This window comes from Syngnathus leptorhynchus, chromosome 12 (assembly GCF_054491065.1).
Source record: "Syngnathus leptorhynchus isolate UIUO chromosome 12, UIUO_Slep, whole genome shotgun sequence".
NCBI lineage: Eukaryota > Metazoa > Chordata > Actinopteri > Syngnathiformes > Syngnathidae > Syngnathus > Syngnathus leptorhynchus.
In genome coordinates this window covers 9,065,988-9,086,494 of record NC_141206.1, presented here as the reverse complement: position 1 = coordinate 9,086,494, position 20,507 = coordinate 9,065,988, and the positions used below count along the sequence as shown (strand labels likewise).

Here is a 20,507-nt window from a genome sequence, read left to right as displayed (position 1 = left end):
CCTGTTACTAAACTGCAATCAACAAACAAAAAATACCCAATTTTGTTGGGGTGTCTTTGGGGTGTCACAACCGATTAACGGCATTCCCATTCATTTCAATGGGGGATTACGCTTTGAGATAAGCGTGCAGCATTAAAGAAAGAAATCAAGGTACTACTGAAATAGATGCATACGATGTTGACCGCCAACGCTCGTATTTTTATCAGATTAAATCTATGCAACCTGCTTCTCCGCTCGTTCCAAGGTTAGGACCCACGAGGGAGAAGACGGATCATCTTACACTAATGCATTATGGCTGCAGGAGGACACACGTGCATGGCCCGTCACACACTGTCCCACCCTATCTGACTTTCACTTTGTCTTTCAACACACACACACACACATACACTTGTTCGCTTTTGTGCAACCTGTGAGTCGTCTGCCCGAGGCCACTAAGCAAAAATAAAAAAACTGAACCGATTCTTAGCACTAATCAATGTATGTATCATGTAAATGATTTATAAAGCATGCTAATCCTATGTTAATTTTTATTTTATTCATACAGTAATTCATGGACAATTCTTTTTATTTGCTTTTTTCCTTGGAGCATTTTCTTGGTTGAATGAGAGTTAAAACAAATCTTCTAAATATATTGATCCCTCAAGACTACAGAGCATATTTCTTGTGAACTCACAACACTTCATGATTTCCACAGATAATATAAATATAATAATAATTAAATAATTCCTTTTTTTTTTTTTTTACATTAGCGTACGATTGCAGTCGTCCGCTAACTTGTCTCATGTCTCAGTGGTTCCGTCTTGATTAAAGAGATGAAAAATCTCAGGTGACAGCAATTGAAAAAAATGTCAAAAAAAAAAGAGAGCAGGATGAAACGAAGACAAAGGTATAAAAATAGAGAGTTGTGGCGGGGGGGGCGGTGAAGAATCATTTACTGGCATATGGTAGGTAAGGTCATCAAAGTTTAAATATTCATTATGGGTGTCAAGTCGAAGCTTTTAGATCTAGAAGAATAAAGTTGCCTTCTTTCCCCGTTTGATGTTTATGTTGTCTGAATTATGCATCAAAACGAATGTTATAAATACATTTATTGTTTTGTTTTTTTTCATCCCGTTGTTGAAGGAGGAGCTTTTGATTCCAACTATGCTGTGAGTCACAAAGAAGCACAATTAGGACAAATATCGAGTCAGTATCGATATAGAATCGAAATCACTTCTTTATTCATCCTCAAAACGTTGCCGCCGTACCCAAACGAGCCCCCATATGACCCGCCCCGCCTCTTTTGTTGCACCCCCCCCCCCTCCTATGGACTTATTTCCCTCACTGTCTCCCCTCGATTGCTTTCTCCTCTCCACTCACTGCCGGGTGTCCTGTTCCCTCTCTCCCTGGTAGAAGCAGACCTCCTGACGTCTCCATATTGATCATCCCATCTCCCTATCCTGCTATCTCGCACACTCTCTCTGGCACACATTTGCTTTTTGTCACACACACTCACTCACACACAAACACACACACAAACACACATTCATGCATGCATTAGGGTGACAAGATAAAAGGGTTTGTAGGCCCTGAGGCAAAGACAGATAAACACGAGACCCGAGACTATACAGTGAGCCTTTAAAAAAAAAAAAAATCCACTCTTGGCTTCGTATTAAAAATTGGCCATTTTTTTCTTTTTCTTTTTTTTTTACACAAGCTTTGCACCAAATGATTCCGTGACATCAAGTTGTAAAGATCTGCACGATTCCAGTTAACAAAACTATTTATAATATTTGCCTAAGAGAGAAAAAAAAAAACTTTCGTCTCATTGATTGAAGCTTCTTGTATCACGACAAAAGACTATTTCAGTCAAGATGTCTGAGAGATTGTGTCTTGGGACCAATCAGTTCAGCATATGCAAACAAATTGAAGTCAAGAAATAGGGAAGGTCGGGAATGATGTTTGATCAGCTGCTCTCGACTCCATTACAGTAGACGCTGTAGCTGCACACTATGAAAACACAGAGCGGGTTCCTGCAGAGATGTGAGACTCTGACAAGCTATTTCATGCCGGCTCCACGCGATGAAATGTGCTGCTCGTGGAATTTATTTATTTATTTTTATTTTTTATCTCTTAGCATGACTGTATGTAATATTCTCAAGTTATCTGGTCAGGTTGTAAACTTGTTCACCAGCTATGACACTTTTACATGAGTCATTTGTGACAGATTTGTAAAGTTCATACCGCTGCAACGGGTTTTTGTATTTTCAGTGTTTTACTATACGTGACAAACCGCAATCGTGCCTTATCCATATGTCGATTAGCACTATGTCCAAATCCTTCAGGAGAATGACTAAATCCATTTCCGTTTGACGTACTCCAACCCCCCCCAAATGTGGCAGCATGAGTACCATTCCCTATCCGCTGTGCTTTGGAGCTAAAAGGAGGATGCTGTCACGGATCAATACCTGGTGTGAAAAACGATGTGACTTTCAGATGCTGTGGCCACATCAATCACATTATTACCATTAGCTCATCCCTGCACACCAACACGATTCTCTCTCTCTCACTCTCTCTCTCTCTCTCTCTTTCTTTCTGTCTGCCAGCTCAGCGGATGCCCCTTGTCACAGCTCCTATTTCAGCCTTCTGAAGTTTCCTAATTGATTGCAATTAGAGCCGTTACTAAGCACGGGTGGGGGCTGTGGCAGAATTGCTGAGAGAGGGTCTGTGTGCGTATGTGTGCATCTGGGTGTTTATTAGAAAGAACGTGAGACGAATAGAGAAAGAGAGGGTGAAATCAATGAGTCTGTTGGACTTGAGACTGGACTGTAAACAAGCGGAGATGGTTAGGGCAAATATGGCAGATGGGGGCGGGGCCAGAGTGGGGAAATAAAATCAGTACGGCATCACTCTTAATGGATTCATTAACATGAATACACACAAACGTGGTAGGGAAGGAAACTGAGCTGGTGCGGTGAGGTCGAGAACTTCCGGCGAATATTGTCCGGCTCGCTTCGACAAATGTCTTGTGAGAGTTTGCTTTGCGGTTTACTGTCAGAAGGAGTTTCATCTCAGAACTTGGACCACTTCTGGGGACATCCAGTCAGAGTGGGTCATGTTTCGTGACTCCGTTGCTGGGTTGGCCGGCCGTAGCGGTGGCTGGAGTTGTCGGGGCATGTCATGACAATAATCCCCGAACCCGGGGATCTGTGGTGAGGGATAGCTTCCAGTTTAAGGAGTCGGAAGGACCTCGGAGGTCACTTGAGAACGACTTCCGGACAGCTTTGAGGAAATTGTGGTCTACCATTCAGTAGCTCTGGAGGGGGAAGTGGCGCACCACAGTGTATCGCGGGTTGGGATGCTCTTTACCTCAAGAGTAAAAAAATAAATAAATCCTCATCCACTTCTCTAAACAGACGGGAGGCGATGAGATTAATGAGATAAATAAAGACATTTGGTGAGTAAAGTTGGAGCCAAGATAGATTTGTAAAAGAGAGATAAAGAAGGCGGAATGACAAAGAAGAACAACAATGGTGCCAAAGCCTCTTCCATCCTCCGAGCAAACGTAGCCCGATCCTCTTTTTTTTTTTCTCTCATTTAAATTCCTCTCCTTTGTCATCGCAAGCTCAGCTTTACCCCCGGCCAGCCTCGCAAAGGCACACAATCACTGACATTATTCGCACACGCATCCCGACAGCAAGCGGGGCCGGCCCGGTGAGGCAACCTCACACAACCGCCCTAATCCCCGTCGATGGATACGGACTTTCAAGCGCTAGCGATGTTTGTTGGGAAGATAGGCTCGGGTTTCCCCCCCCCCCCAGACTAGATTTGTCAATGTGACCCTGGCCGCGCTGCCGTGGCTGTGGAATAGCAAACAGCTTGTCACAGCGTCCAATGTCTTGTCAGCAACACGGCACCTGGCATGCTAGTTCGATGTCAACATCGCAAGTCAATATTGGTACCTTTCATTCTAGCTCTTGGGTAGAATTCATTTTTTTTCAAGAAAATCATTTGCATATTGTAAAAATAAAATGTTAAAGGTTGAATTTGGAATCAACCGTGCAAGGCGAGTGACGTGCTATGTCGTCAAACTAAGTCTACGGCTGGCTTCATATAATTCATCACTTTATGACTGCCTTGTCAGCAATTCTCGGTTGGGGCAATGGCGACTGGTGTGGATCTTAATTTGGCCATGTCAGTGTGCACGGGCGTCATGCACACTGTCAACACAGCTCGGGGTTCAGCTGAGAGAGATAGGGCGAGAGTGAGCTCATGTCTGTCTGCATCCGCGGGACTTTGCTCCTCTGGAATGATATGCCTTGTCTTATCACGCCATGTCAACAGTGCTCAGGTCAGAGGTCGCAATCACTGATACTAATACTGACTGAAACATTGCAAGCTCAAAAAAAAAAAAAAGTGTAAAGGACTGTCACTGGACATATATGAAAATATATAATATATAAAATTAAAATTAAAAATAAAAAAAAATATATATAGCACAAATTCCTGTCCAAAATATTGTGTGGTGAGAACGAGACACATCCCGACAGTGTAACGACCATCATGGTGACATGGCGACACTGAGGGATCAAAGCACGCACTCGCATTACTTGCGACCTCACACACACAAACAGGCGAGAGACGCAAACTCATCCAGTTGACACTTTGAGTTATCTACAAAACATTTTGCCGACCAGAATGCCAATCAGAAAGCTGCAATGGCACACAGAAAGACATAAAGAAGTTCTCGGTTTTCCAACGTATTTAGTCTGTGAAGGCAAAGTGGGAATTCGTTGGGAAAATGCTCTTTGAGTTAGTCAGATTATCTTCCAGCACCCAACAAGTGGGGTGTCACTCACATGAAATGTTAGGCTTTGGCTTCATGGAGATTCAATTTCTCACTGGGAACTCCAAAATACCCACAAGGGTTCACACGAGGTAATTCTTCATATTATTACAACTAACTTTATATCTAGGAATTTCCGACTGTGACCTGTGAAACTAGACTGAGCTCCAGAAAAATAAATATCTAGATATAAAATAAAATGTGTAACTAAAAAAATGTGTTTCTGTTCCACTGTGCAGCTGCATATTTATTGCTCACTAACATTTCGCGACTAGCCATAAACCAAAACTACAGCATTGGCCAAAACTTTCAAAAGGTTTAAACTGAGACTGAACATGCAGACTGCAACTATTTTATAATGATGAATGGATTTATTTATATTCAAGCTTTTTTGGCTCGACTTGAATATTGGTATGACCAAACAAACAGTTTGATATATTAAATTGTGTATATTCTCCAATTGCACTGCAATTCTTGATTTCTCTGAAGGCTTGGCGATTAAAACATCAGTCTCCGTTTTAATGTTACCGTTGTCAAGTCAGTCACGACACGTTTCACCTATGATTTCCATTAGCGGAACACGGAGAACCACAAATTTGGTAAATGCCATTTTTTTTTTGCAAAAGGTCAGCTGTTATCTTTTGAAACACGGCTTTACCAAAACACATTAAAGTACCGTGAGTGCCTTGTTTTTAACAATCGACTTGAACCCAAATAAGGTCAACCGAGGAAATTACATTTTCCATGTATCATTTACATTGCAGTAGCTACATAAGAACTTCATACTGTAATTTATTCAAACAATTACAAAATCTGACCAGAAAAAAAAACAAAAAAAACGGTTATTCTTGTAAAACGTAATGAATGACATCTGTTAAAGCAATCCTGTAAGTGAATAAACACCGAGCGCAAATGTTCAAAGCATTTCGGCGGTTCCAGACTTCCCTGTATGTAACCTTATAGTCTTGAGCTGCCATTATGAAGGTATGCCATTGGCCTCTGTGGAATCTGGATATATTGCTACATGTGCATCCACTCTGTCTGGGTATTTAGTGGACAGGTGCGTGTATGTGTGTGTGTGTGTGTGTGTGTGTGTGTGTATTTTCTGGATAGAGGAACCATAGCCGCCTCTTCACTGAATCCTTTTCAACACTCGCCAGCTCACATACGCGCACACATATGCACATGAAGTCTTGGACCAGAAAATAGGCGACTAACATGGAGGCGGAGATGGCCGCATCGAGCGAGCTAGGGAGGTTTACGATCAAGCGCTGAATCAAATGAACTCTGAGACCCTGAACTGAGCTGTTATCAGCATATGACGATCTTGATTTTGCAACATTTGCATCACACTGAGTTGATTCCAATTCGAGTTCAACGGCAATGAAAGTGCTGTTGAATTAATCATGAATAAAGTTACCCCCTTTTTTCCAAATCTCTTCAATCTTTTTCAAAGCGCTTATAATCGCATCAATAGACAAAATATGTGATATTTTTATCATTTTGTTATTTTAATTAGATTTTTCTATTTTTTGTAATGCTAGTATTTTTGAGCATATTCACATAAAAAAGAAATTACCTTGGAAAAGATGAAACTTCAGCAGTCCTCCTCTTCACCCTGTTGAATAAAAACAGTCAATTAAATTATATAAAGAAAAAAATAAACGATTTAAAAATCTGAAAAATAGGAATTTATTCTTGCATTTCTAACATGGTTGTTATATATTATTTCCCCCAACACACCTCATCAGACCCTGAGGTACACCGAACTACAAGGCGCAGTCTCAACGAAAGGATCTAAAATCCTAAATTCCTCCCCGTCCAAAATAATTATTTATAAACAATTGTTTCCATCAGACTTTTCATCAGGTCGAAACCAAAATGCAAGCACGAAACATTTGTGAGGTCTTCTTTCCGCATTCATTTTTTGCTTCCTTCTTTGCATCTGGCTTCCATTCTCTCCACCTGCCCATCAGTCTGCAACCAGGGACAGGTGAGCCTATTACACGCTTTTCACGCTGTCTGCTGCCACACACACACACACACACACACACACACACACATGTGCACCCGGCCTCACTTCATGGTAACTTAGCATGCAACACACATCAAGCCAAATCATCCGTGTTGTAAAACGGCTGTTGCTGCAGCCACGTCACAAACTTTGATGAAGCAGTCTGGTGCCGAATATAAATTCAAAAATAACTCCATTATAGCAGAATAGCTGAGGTGTAACTAGAGCGGCTACAAGAGGATAAGATGGGCTGAGCCCTGAAATTGGGCATTTGAGATTTAAGAGGGGGGAATAAATCCAATTCAATAAAACCTCAAATGCTGTCAGTCTGTTTAAAAGTCAAAAGTCGCAGCCATCTTGGGCGAGGAGAATTCCCCGGGGTGTCGCTTTGTTTGGAGGGAGGCGCGGGGACATGTGAGGTCAGCGTCCATGGATGGACGGACGGATGGACGGATGAATGGATGGTTACCATACATTCTGTCTGTTTACTGAGGTCTGCAGACCAAATGCTGCTTTTTAGAGAAAAAAAAAATATATATATATTTGTCATGTGTGTCCATTTCATCTTACAGGCATCTATGACTGCTTGTTTGTTTTCTAAAACCTCCATTTCATCTTCCAGCATGGCAGGTAGGCGGAAAAAAGCTGCAGGTGGCATGCAGACGCTGTGCTGCAGCATCACTACGGGGCTTTCCAAGTTCCACATTTACAAACACAGACTTTAACATAGATGTCTTCATATTCATATTCAGCTAGACTCTTAATTTTTAGAGCTCAGCACTTCTTTAGTTGTCCTCCAATGAGTGCGCCAAAAAGAAGTCACACAAGTAAAAGGAACAAAAAAAAACGTAAATGATGTGCCAACAAAAAACAAACAAGCAAATCCCTCATGCCTTGCATAGAGGTTGACAGCATTCGTTGGCTGGCCTCAAATTATTCAGAGAATATATTATGCAAGAAAGAAATTAAAAATAAGATGAAAAGCCAAATGCAAACGAAATGAAGGATTAAAGTAGATGAGTGCTAATGACCCTCTCAGCATTTTATAAAAATCAGCCCGAGTAAAATGTGGCTTTTCGAGTAAGACACGATTGTGCTCTTTTGTTGGATCTTTGCTTCGACGGAGCTTCAATTAAAAACCAGAACTATAAAGCATTGTTTGATATGTGGTGGCAAAATTGGAAACGGGCCCTTGTTGGCTCAAAGCCAGCGACGGCCATCTTTTGATCATGCATCTACTAATGCGACATCAGACAACTTGGAGGGGTGCTAATTCAAATGAAATTGAAATGAGCTCCGGCACCTTGACTCGGATCGTTTACATAGATGCACTTTTAAAAACAAGCAACAAATATTTCTTCAAAAGCTGAGATTGACAGTTTTCACAAATGGCATGAAATAAAGCTATGGAAAAATGTCAATGTGCAAAAACACCTGAGGCTTGTTAGGGCTCGGGATAGGTTGGCTCCACCCGATAAGATAGCCGCCGCCTTATCTGTGACCGTCAGACTGTTCACACACATGCAGCGCAAACACAATCTGAGATATGAATAAACATGAAGCAAACACCGAGCATCCTTTGGCCACGGTGAGACGATTGGCAGCCGCTTGTTTGGGACCGCTGAGTCGGATATCGGTACTGGGCTAGCTGCTGTTTATGGATTGTATTCGTGTGGGCGTTGGACACATGCGATAAGGGGGCTAAAAAATTAGCTTGAGTCTTTCAAGTTTTGGTTGATCAATTTAATTGAGGTGAATATTCTTTTCCTCATTTTATACGAGGGAACCTAAATGCCTGTTAAAGCTACCGTAAGTATCGTGACACGCTTGACCTGCAGCATTGCGGCTTTGTCAAGCCCACTGTAGAGGTGGTCTTATTAGAGGATTAGATCATGATGGTGAAAAAAAAAAAAAGAGAGAGAAGAGGTATCCCGCACCAGATCATTTGAAGTCCGTCCGGAGCCAATTTGCTGTCAGTAGAGGTTGCGAGGGGTGAGCTGGGAAGGATTTACTGAGAGGCCAAACAGGTTGCTGGGGTAGGGCAAGGTTTTTATAAAAAAAAATTATATATATATATATATATATATATATATATATATATATATATATATATATATATATATATATATATATATATATATATATATATATAATTTTTTTTTTTTTTCACCCCACAGAATTAAATCAATTCTGACTCCCACAGAAGATGAGCACTGTAACATTTATAATATAAAACCAATCACCATGACAATCCACCTTCATTACTTTTGCTACGAGTCTGCGACCGAGATTGGATTTTTATTCCCTGGTTTCTTGATGTAATGGCAATGAGAGGCAATCTGACCATTCAATGGTCATCAAAAACCATAAATGGTAATTAACAACTTTGGCTGCTGGACATTCATTTATCTGAAAGGGATCCTCATAAAAAAAAAGAGTGGACAGTATATGATTGTGTGTTTGTGTGTGTGTGTGTTTAGCCGTCATCATATGTGAACTTCCACAATGCACCAAGGGCACACGATAATAAAACTGTCCCAGAGGCTTCGCTGTCCTCCGCTAATACAGGCCGTCAGCACAATAACGAGCTAGTTACATCGCCACAACATAATGAAGCGATATAGGGACAAAGTCAACAAAGTCAAACCATGACCCCCCCACCCCCAATTAAGAAGAAGGCACATAGAAAAACCAAAAACATACAGAATCAGATCTGATCCAAAACAAGTGAACTGACATTTTTCCTACAATCGGTCCAAATTGCAACCATTTGGTCCGCACCTTGACCTACTTTTCACCTTCTCTTCATAGAAGTTTGAAATAAATTGTTGTAACCGCCGTTCTTTTCGTCTTTGGAAAAGTCTTGCGTGTCAGGTGAAACCAAACAAAGAATCTACTAGAGATGACTGATGATTTGAGCACTGGTCATTTAAAAATAAAAAAAACAATCCCAAGTCTTTTTTTCCCCCAGTTTCGTTTTCTGCTCTGCTGTATTTATCAACATATCTTGCCGTCCGCATCTCCTCACTTTTTCCTCTCCCCCTCCTTTTGCTCATATCTGTCTAAATGTAATCAAGGACATTTCAGGTTGGTGTAGCATCCTGACCATAAAGATGTTTTACAGCCCCCCCCTCCCTACTCCCCCCTCCCCTCTTCAGCATGGCTTGTCCAAACAGATAGGAGAAAAGCCCTCGTGTCAGAGTCACGGTTCAGTGCTTTCTAATTATGTGCTCCCCGTAGGAGCTTGGTCAGAATATTTCATAGAGACCTCTGAGAGCGATAAGACAGAAGGGATTGCTGGACTGAACCAAAAGACTGTGAGATTACTAAACAGTCACCCGGGGGGGGGGATGAAATATCACATTTCGCTTGTGAATTTTCTTTAGTGAAACTTTCTCCAAGCATGACACGATTGTATGATTTGAACTCTTGCTCTTTTGTCTTGGCCAATGCACATATTTGCTATCGTGCAATAAAGGTTTGCCTTTTGGTAATCGTGTGATAATTAAGGGAGATGGCTTGTTGACCTTGCTAGTCGAAATAAATGTGACCCACATAGAGGGTGCAGCCTCAGGAAGATGAAGTGGCACACATAGCCTCTTCTCGGGGCTGGTACATGACCGGTGTCATTAATGTTGGTGAGCGGCTGCCAGCGGTAATATTTCCCGCGGATATTAGACCATCTGGTGGCCTGTCATCTCGCTGTCTCTTCTTCTCTACAAGTGCATTCTGTTTTCTTGTTTTTCTTTCGCCCCAATTGATAGGTGCCTTGACATTGAATAGTCTTAAAGGTCATGGAATCTGACGAAGAAAAATGGGGCGAAAAAAAGTCGACCATTGGTTGGGAGAAATTTCGAGGAGCAAGCAGAAAGATCTTCTCAAGTATCGGTGTCAAACTCAAGGCCCGGGGGCCAGAGCTGGCCCGCCAGATCATTTTACATGGGCCAAGTGATGTTCAATGACCAAAATCTTTGTCTTGTGTAACATATAACATTTTGTAACAATTTTTCAATGTATTTTTTTTTTTTTTTTTAGACCCACCATCATAAAGCTGTCATTGCTTCATGGTAGGAGTGCTGCGCTTAAAAAAAAAAAAATGGTCCGGCTGATTTGATTGGCCATGATTGCTGCCAGCCCATAGACCCACTACTAATGTAAATAATTAAATGTTCCCCGTGTCTCACATGTAGGCCTTGTTTTTGTGTCTCATGAGATTAGGGGGCGAGCAGGATAACAATGAAATACAGCACACACTCCATTATGTCCTTGGAAATCCATTTAAAGCTTACTTTACATATTTCACGAGGCTCCAGAAAGCTCCAATATAGACATGTCATAATCGGAGCTAATTTGAAGCGAAAGCAAGCGATCGCTATTGGATTTCGCATTCGCTAACGTTTTCTTTTTTCAACCAAATTAGCAAAGAAAGGTTTTCTACCATATATAATTTAGCGACTATGTTGGGATAGTAAATCAGCAGATATTGCTCAGCTCATGGCCTACATGGTGGTCACTCATCATCCTAATATTTAAAATGTGTGCTTTGTCAATTAAAGTACCCAGCAGAAGTTTTACTCACAGCCAATTATAAAAGAAATTAAGCCTCTCCTGAACTCTGACTCAGCAGCGTTCTTATAACAAGTTAGTAAAGTGTTTTTTTTTTTACTTTGGTGTTAATGCTTCTGCTGAAGTGAATATTTGGGATTATTTTAATTAACAAGCCTACAGCCAGTCGGGATGGAGTGCAATCCAAGGCCACCGCTATTGCGGATCATCCCTGGGAGAATATAATATTTCATGGATGGTGGTGAAGTAATACATTGGCACTTTCGGATTCGTTCGACTACCGAGAATGACGTTTTGAAAAGTTTGATTCAGTATTTCCAGTTGTGACTGATTTGATTGCCTCACAAACATGCACATTTTTATGTCACCACATATTGAAGTCAACCTCCTTGTGATGTAACTCAAAACGTCTCACAATTATTGTATTGAATCATCGGAACGGCTTCTCCCGTAATGTAGTCTACATAGTTTGTAACTTCACCCAGAAAATCCACCACGGAAAAGTCATATTGTTTTTACCTCACCCGAGTCAAATCCATCGAGACGGATGACATACGTCGCATTAAGAATCGCGTTTTCTGATTGTCGTAACATAACTGAGCTAGTTAACAGGCACTCTCACATTTCATATGGGCTGCCATGAAAGGAGGAAATTTGAAGCTCTATTATGTTTAAGTCCACAATTAAAACAAATTGCCTGTAGTAACGGAGAAATGTGCCGACATTTAACTGGTCCCATATGTACTTTAGTTTAAATACTGCGGAATGTAATGGCCTCATACCGCAACTGATCATGTCGAAATATATATATATATATATATTTTTTTTTTGCATTAAAATCCAAACAGGAGGCAAAGCGAGGATCTTTGACACGATTAGCTTCCGCTCATCTTTCTTTCCCACCCTTGCACACACAAATGTGGAAGCCATTCAATATTTGCCAGGCTTGGAGAGAAGCAATATGTGCGACCATAAAATGTCCATGACCAATAAATATATTAGAAATGTGTTGTGAGGGAATCGAGGAATTTGTCACGGGGAGGGAAAGGCGAATGTGTGGCAGGAAATTGACGGAGTGTTCAACATGCCTCCACGATGAAATTTAATCTGCTTGCACAAGTACACACATGCTACTAGCAAAACAATTGTTTCTATACCGTGGGGTAGGACTCTCATGGCTGACGGACAATGACATTTATATGACAAACAAATAAAGTATCATAAAAGGAGAGGTTGAGACCCGTGGGTTGCGCACCACTGCAGAGCAATCGGAGGACAGATGGAGCTGTAAATGTTACATCTGGAGGGGAAAATGGCAGAAGGCTAGTATGACCGCCGCCTCTGGGCACTGAGCTGATGGGTCGATTGGATTTTAAATGCAGATTCTACAAATATAATGAACAATTGGTGGAAGAAAAGAGCACTCAGTTTCCTGTTTTTGTATCTTGAGATAAGCTAAGTTATTTGGGGTTAAATGACTCAGATCGTACAAATTGTACAGAAACTTGAGTTATAGTTCAGGTATATTTCATATAATTTAAAAATGTTGATAGAATTATTTTTTTTGATGACTGCCAGTCCAACGCAGCTCCATCGAAAACAACGCATCCATATAAAATAAGCTGCCATTTATCAGTTGTGTTGCGCAATACACGGCCCTGAATCTATTTATCTGCAATGGTATTTTATGGTCGCATAAATTGTTTATTATGACATACAGTGTTTACAACTATCAGTTTCTGTTTTCAGACATATATTTATTATTCATAAATGGCTAATCCCCAAGCGCATGGAGGCGAAGGAATTTGTGACAGCACGGCAAAGTTTTCAATTAAAAATGACGTGCGCTTAGGTGACAGCTCACTATAATATACGTGAAGATAGTGTGCGGACCTTTTCAAATTGGACCAGGGTCACTCCTGTCTTGGCGATCCATCTCTCATAATTGTCATGTTTATTTTCACTCAGTCACCAGCCAATCGATTCCTTCCTTTATTTTTCTTCTGGCTGAATCGCCGCACGAGCACCTTGAGTTCCTTGACTCCTGCCGGTTTTACACGCAGGCACTATTTTATATCCAGGTGTTTATAATGCGCTGTAGCTAATTGCTTGAAATGAACTCTCGGTGCCCGTGTTGTGTGAAATATCTCGCTTGTGATTGGCTAAGCTTACAAATCACGCACAGGGGTGACATCGGTTTTCTCTTTACACTCTCTTTCCTTGACTTCTGATCTCTTCTATGTACTCCTTCCACAAACCCCTGCAAGCAGTGACTACCATATAAAGGATGTTGTTAATATCATTAGACAGACTTCCTCGGAACCCCGGGGCCCGGCCCACTCCCTTTCAGCCATAATCGAGCGTGCAAAGTAACCATCAAAGGAGACATTGCTAATAAACTATCACAGTGGGCTGGAAAAAAAAAAAACACCCTCGTAGATTCCCGTGCAGGAAAATAGTCAGTTAAGTAAGGCAAAATAAATTAGTGCATCCTGAGAGGGTGGTTGAAAGAGGAAGGGGGTGTGTCAAGTACCCCTCCAAAAAAAAAAACATTGTCTAACAAAATCTCACTATTTACTGTAAGGGGCTTTTACAAAACATGACGCAGATGATGAACTATGTAGAGTGCCTCGTTGTAAGCTGCGAGTGCACACAGAGAAGACAAAAAAGTGAGCAATTATTTTTTTTTTTTCTTCCCCGAAGACTGACACAGATCGAGCTAGTGTGCCTATTTAGAACGCCTCGTGGTCATGGGTTGAACAATTATTAGATCTACAGATCACTGTCTACGTCTGGTGTGATATTTACGGTACTTTATGGACAATGATACAACTGAAATTAATATTATCAGGTGGTGGCTGTTCCAGCTTTCTGCTGTTCCTCCATCCAAACAAATTGGAGGTCAACCAACATCTTAATCCACTTTGGGAGCAGATTGTGAATTTTCTCTGTTAATGTGGCCATGGCTGAGCTTCTTTTGTCAAGCTTTATCCCTTTCCCTGCATGTGCGACCTAATGGAAATATAAGAGGGAGCATTGATTCGTCTTTAAAGATCAGAATTAAATAGATTAAAAGCTCACCACCCTGAAAAAAAAAAAACCTCTACACACACTTGATCAAAAGAAACGGAATGGACAGCTAATGTATGATATGGCTTAAATAAATAAAAATATAAATAAATAAATAACCTCGTGTTTATAATGAACCCGAAACGTGTAATGTTTTTCAATGGACTGAAAGCTTCTCCATTATTGAATTCATGCACTCCCAGATGTACGTGAACATGTTCTGCAAATCAGTCGCAGTGAAGTAGAGTCTCCAACTCATGGCGTAAAAACAAACAAAAACATGAAAATAAATGAGAATGATCTTGTTCTAGTATCCCCGAGCTGGCCATCTGTGTGAGCAGACTTGAATAACGAAAAAAAATGGGAACAACTAGAAAGTGGTTGTTGTCGCACGAAGAGAAAAAAAAGTCCAAATTCGCATTGGTGTTTTCAAAAGCTTTTGTTCAAACTCGATATTTCACAGATGCATCCTCGCACTAAACTGCAACTTAAGATTCCTTGGCAGAATTTATCCAGTGTGGAAAATGAGACTTGAGCATTCTTGCCTCTCCACTTCAAGCATCTAATTCCCTTCAGTTGATCTTTTGTGCAGGGAACAAGACAAGCGGATACGTCGATAATTGTCATTCAATCTGACGACATCCATGCGAGAAAAAACGTGGAGAAGAGGCTCGTTGTTTTTGTCTGCGTAGTGTCAGAGTACTTTGAAAGTGATTTTTGATGTTCCGAGACACATTTTGTATTTGAACCGCAAAGTAACACAAGACTGAGACCGTTCCGCTTCTTCTTTTTTTTTTAACGGTCGTATTATGCAAATTGTGATGTTCACATAAACCAAAGAGACAAGACAAGAGGCAACAATCTCATTTCCACTGTTACTCTCATGACATTTTTGTCTTCCTACACAGTCCCTTCTTTCCCCACTTATTCTCTAATGTGCCTTTCAGTGAAATTGGGATCCGCTTCATTGTTGAATCTCTGGTGTTGCGACATCCCAATCGCCTCTACTGTCCTCATGGTGACCCTCTGAAGTTGACTTCTCTTCTCCTGTCTTCCTCAAGGAGTCAATGTCACGTATGTTGACGTAAATGGCGGACAGCCTCTCAGCCACGCAGCACTTATGCGTCCCGGTGTTTGTTCTCATCTTTCAAGCCAGCACTATGAGTGGCCTTTTTCTCAGCGAGACCTGTCACTTCTTCCTGACCTCTTGACCACCGCCTCTCCCCCATCTGTCAATACGGGACCTGCCATCTCTACCAAAGCTAATGCCTAACTTGTCTCGCAACTTTGGTAGCTCAAGTCCTTCTTTACCATAGCAAGTGTAAAAATCTGTATTTTGTTAACAAAAAAACAAAACAAAAAAACACCTTGCAAAAATAATTCTAGAAGTGTAGTTAGGTCCATTTTAGCAAGGCTGGAGCCACCTAGAATTTTTTAAGCCATCCCAACTTGAGTTTTTTTTAAGTTTTTTTTAACCAGGTCGAATCAGTGGACTAGTCAGTTGATGGGCAACATGCAAAGATAATCTATCAGTGATGCATCTCCCTAATGAAAGTACTCCTAAAAAGGTTTGTCCATGACAATCAATGAATGGAGGGATAGATGGATGGCTAATGCATTTCTTGCTTCTTCATCATTTACCCCTATTTGCTTACTCTAATGTAGCCTGAAGCCACATTTACACGATTCTGAATCATAGCGACTACTGGATAGCAGCTAGCCACTAAGCAAATGATTCACGAGGCTTGATAATACATTTGATAACACATTTGAAATTAGTAATACGGGCAACTTAACCACTCTCTATTCTAAAATAAACAGCAGTGATAATCAAACAGCGTGTGAGCCATTTTCTACTCGCTGCGGGTTAAAGGGCGAAAACCGCAGCACATCTCAGTAATGCAAGTGAGGCATCTTAATTGGGACTGAATCTGAATCAAATCATGTCATGTTTTGAAAGCCTTCGTTTTTTATAGATAAAAGCAAACAGCAAGTGGCATCTCCCAACTCAAAGGAAAGAGAGAGGGCAATGCGAGGAAGCGTGGGAGTTTATATTTGTGGCTGCTTGGAGCCTTTCTTCAGACAAAAGATGGGATAAGTGCAGGTACTCACAATCTTTTTCATTCTTATTTCTTTAATGTGACTGTGCTGTATTTTGCTCCGCCTCTCAGTAAGGGTCAATATTATGTGTGGATTTGAATCGAAAGATCAAATCCAAACAGTTAACTTGCCTAACTAAAATTCTTTAGTTACTGCCACTTCTCTTTGCTTAAGAATAATTTGCTTCACCTATCAACCCTGCCACAAAGTCCATGATCTCATTTTCTAAATTGTTTTTAGTTAGTCATGTCTTGTCCTTCCTCGAATCAATTTCTTTAGTAAACACAACTTAACTTTGTGTATTTAATAGATGGACAACTTCCGCGAGCCAGTGCCGCTTTTTAATAGTCACTTTTAATGTGTGTCTGCACAAATGTTGGTAAATGCGAGTATATGGACATGCACACACACACTCCGAAATCTCTTTTTCTTATTATGCACCCCTGGAACCCCCCCCCCCCTCCTCCTCCTCTCTCGCTTTCACACGCTCGCACATACACACACAAAGCCCTCTTCCCGTCTGGTGTTGCTTCCAAGTTAAAACCAAACCATGTGTGAGAGCTACCCTGCGCCGACCTAAACTGTCCAATCAAAAATGGCCGGATTATCTGGAGAGATTCTTTGCAGTCTAGGTGGTTAGGGTCCAAGAAGCGCTAAAAAAAAAAAAAAGTTTCTTAAACTCAGACTTGAATGCGCTTCTTGGATGCAACATCAGCCAAATTCTGGATTTTTCATTCCTTTTATTTTTGTTCTTTCACTCTCACTTGGCCGAGATGCCTTCAGCTCCCTCTGCCACTTGTTTTGGGACTTTCCTTACACCCCCCTCTCTCATCTCAGCCCCCCTCCCATGTCTCCCTCCTTACCCACCAGCAACAAGGCATGAAAACGGCGCTCCATTAGGAGTGCCCGGGCTAAGCCTAGTCTGACACGTCCTGCTTTGATCAGCCGTGAGCCGGGCTAAACACCACACTAAACTCCCAGTCGAAGGAGGAGGCGGGGGAGGAGGGTGAGGGAAAGATGGGACCGCCAAGATTAAAGCAGTGAAAGGAGATTGAGAAAGGGGAGACAATAAAAAAAAGGAATAAACATGCTACTCACTACTTTAAAAAAAATATTTTCTGCACATTTCGGTTTTTGCACTTTGACCCTGAAGCCAACCCTCACATACAACTTTACATCATATACGAAGTCATTTTTTGGAAATCAGCTGCAGCACCAGCAAAAGGACAAAAAAAAAAAGCGCTCGTCTTTTTTTTCTCCCGAGGAGTGAAGAGAAAAGGGATTTCCGCTCAGTGCTAATCAATCAGACCGTAATAATGGCTCCCATGCCTAGCTGTCGACTGGAGGGGTCAAGGCATCCCGTGACCCAGCGCCCAAGACCCAGGGGCCAAAGCCCCTCTCAGAATAGCACCCCAGGACACACTCCCCGGGCTAATTGTCCGAGCTAGTGTCGGCCTTTTCAATGCCCCCCCCCCTCCTAATCCCCCCATCCTCACCTTCCACTTTCTCCCTCATTCCTCAGTCTTCCCTCTCTTCTTCACAATCCTCTCACTTTCTAGTCTGGATTCCACTCCGGCGGAAAAGCAGCACGCTGGATGTTGAAAGTTGGAATAGCAAACACCAGCGCAGAGATGGAGTGATGAGGAGGAAGAGTTCCAGAGAATCACGGGGAAGAGAACCGATTCTTCCTGGACATTGATAGAACTGTGACTGGTTCAGCCGCTTATAATGGGCTGGCATCAGCCTATGACTCAGAAGAAGCCTGACCTCATCGACACGTACAAAACGTCAACAAGACGAGGAGACGGCACAAGAGTCCGGAGCAAAGCCCAGTCCGGCTCGGCGCAATGGCATTCCTTTCATTCCAAGCGCACGCTGCTAATTAACAGCATTAGCTCCCACGGGCAGAGGGAGGGAGTGAGTGAGGGAGGGAGGGGGGATGAGACAGGGGCAGATTGATGGAGATGTATCCCAGGGTTGCACCAGCACCACATATTGAATGCCACGCTTGCGCTGCTTCCTTTCTTTCATTCTCACAGTCCCATTCAAGCAAGTCCTTTCTACTCTCAGCCTCTGTCAGGTCCTGCTCAGACAGCACCGATAAGCGCAGCAGCACACACACACACAAAATCCAAGCACTAATTACAATTTCAGGTTTAAAAAAAAAGAATCAATTGGCTACTCACAGGGAACCTCCTCTTTATTGCCTGCTTTTCCTGATCTGTCACTCCTTATCCTCTTCCTCCAGTGTGGCAAGGGGTGTGTATTGTGTCAGTCCGATAGAGGAAAGTTGCCGTCTCCTTACGTTGAGCATGTGTGTGAGCGCTTGTGTGGAAGAGAGAGGCGACGTGCGCATCTGTCTCGGTGTCTTGCACTGCTCGGAGTGAGCGAGCTGAGGCTGTTTTAAACAGACTGCTGTCCCCCATGTGACCAGCCCAGCCACAGGCAGGAATACACACGCACACACACACTGACACACACACACACACACTCGCTCTGTTGCTCTCTCTCTTTCTGCTTGCACACAAATCATGTCCACAGTGCACCCCCTAGCCACCATTCACAGAAGTGTAGGGAGTAGCCCAAACATACTGTACCATGAGGACCAGGGATGCTAGAGGGGGCTATGATTTTAATGGGGAGCACATAGGACTATGCATTCTCAAGCCAGATGGATGCCCCCCCCCAAAAAAAAAATAATGCACCGTGCATATATATATATATATATATATATATATATACTCTACTTTTCCCCCAGTGCAAAAGACTCTCTTGCATAAAAGTTAACATTCATTTATTGAAGTAGTATAGGTGCAACAAAACCATCTCTACCATCTAGTGGTGAACGTTGATATTACAATTAAAATCTACAGTCAACCCCTGCATATTTGTACTGTACTGTTGTTTTTTTACACATATTTTCTCAATATATTTTTAGATTGTTTTTTTCATGTTTTGTTTTTCATGTTTTGGACATTTAAGAGTTTTTTCGAATCGTAAAAAAAAAAAAAAAACTTAAATACAATTTCTCCAGCCAGTTGCCCATCCCTTATGCACAATTTGAAAAACGTCTAAATGAATCAGCAATACACACATTTGCATCTATTCTAAAAGAGTCTTACTGTGACAAAAAAAGAAAGCTTAATAAGCACATACACAAATGTTGTTGGTTTTTTTTTTCCCCCTGCTGTATTTTGGCGTCTTTACCACAGCTGTGGTTCACACCTGGAAGCGCTGACCTTTTCAGTAATGGAAACCTTTTAAAATTGACCTTCAGCTGCAGGTCTGCCTCCGCTGCAATACGTGTTTAAGGAACAACAGCAAGGGGAAACAACACACACGAGGTGTTTCCACTGCAATACCCACTGGCAGGTAAACTTCATTTTCAACAGGGTCAAAAGTATTTTTTGTATCATTTGACTCCGAGGTGAGGAATAGGATTGCATCATTTTGAGGAAATATTTTCCCGCAATAAATTATCGGGAAGAAAATATGAAAACATTCTCAAGACATTTTTGATTGATTCTTGATGTGTTTTGATTGACAATAATTCTCCATCTTTTATATAAACAAGCTCAGAATTGCAAGGCAGACGCGAATGTGCAACCGGTCGGCCACCCTGCAGACTGGATAGAAGGACAATAGGTGCAATTACAAAATTAATTTAATTTCCCCCATCCTACGGGCATATTTCCCACGATACACGTAACACCACTACCATGGCAACCTTTGCGCGACAACACTTTGCGATAATGGCAAGAAAAACGGGCAAAGGGATTAGTTTGGACCTGCTCTCGGCTGATAAACACTTTACACGCCGTATTCAAAATGTCATTCACCTTAAGCCACTGCCAAGTGTCTCGAATTTACTCTGCCGCATTGTCTCGCCGTGATAAGCATGACTACATTGTAAACAATGAGTTATAATGAAGA

The 20,507-nt window shown here is 41.7% G+C and overlaps 1 protein-coding gene across 3 annotated transcripts in view; it reads right to left on the bottom strand.

The window, feature by feature from the left end:
- Nucleotides 1–18,966, bottom strand: part of cntfr (ciliary neurotrophic factor receptor) — a 100,559-nt gene extending 81,593 nt beyond the window's left edge. For 2 of the 3 annotated variants that reach the window (XM_085926160.1, XM_085926162.1), the window contains exons 1-2: nt 18,761–18,966; nt 6,405–6,443 (exon numbers count right to left, since the gene is read on the bottom strand). The gene's annotated coding sequence lies outside the window, so the exon portion shown is untranslated. Of the gene's footprint in view, nt 1–6,404; nt 6,444–6,568; nt 6,775–18,760 lie in introns of those variants that run through there. The other variant, XM_085926161.1, reaches the window with a different exon arrangement.
- Nucleotides 18,967–20,507: the final 1,541 nt, after the last annotated feature.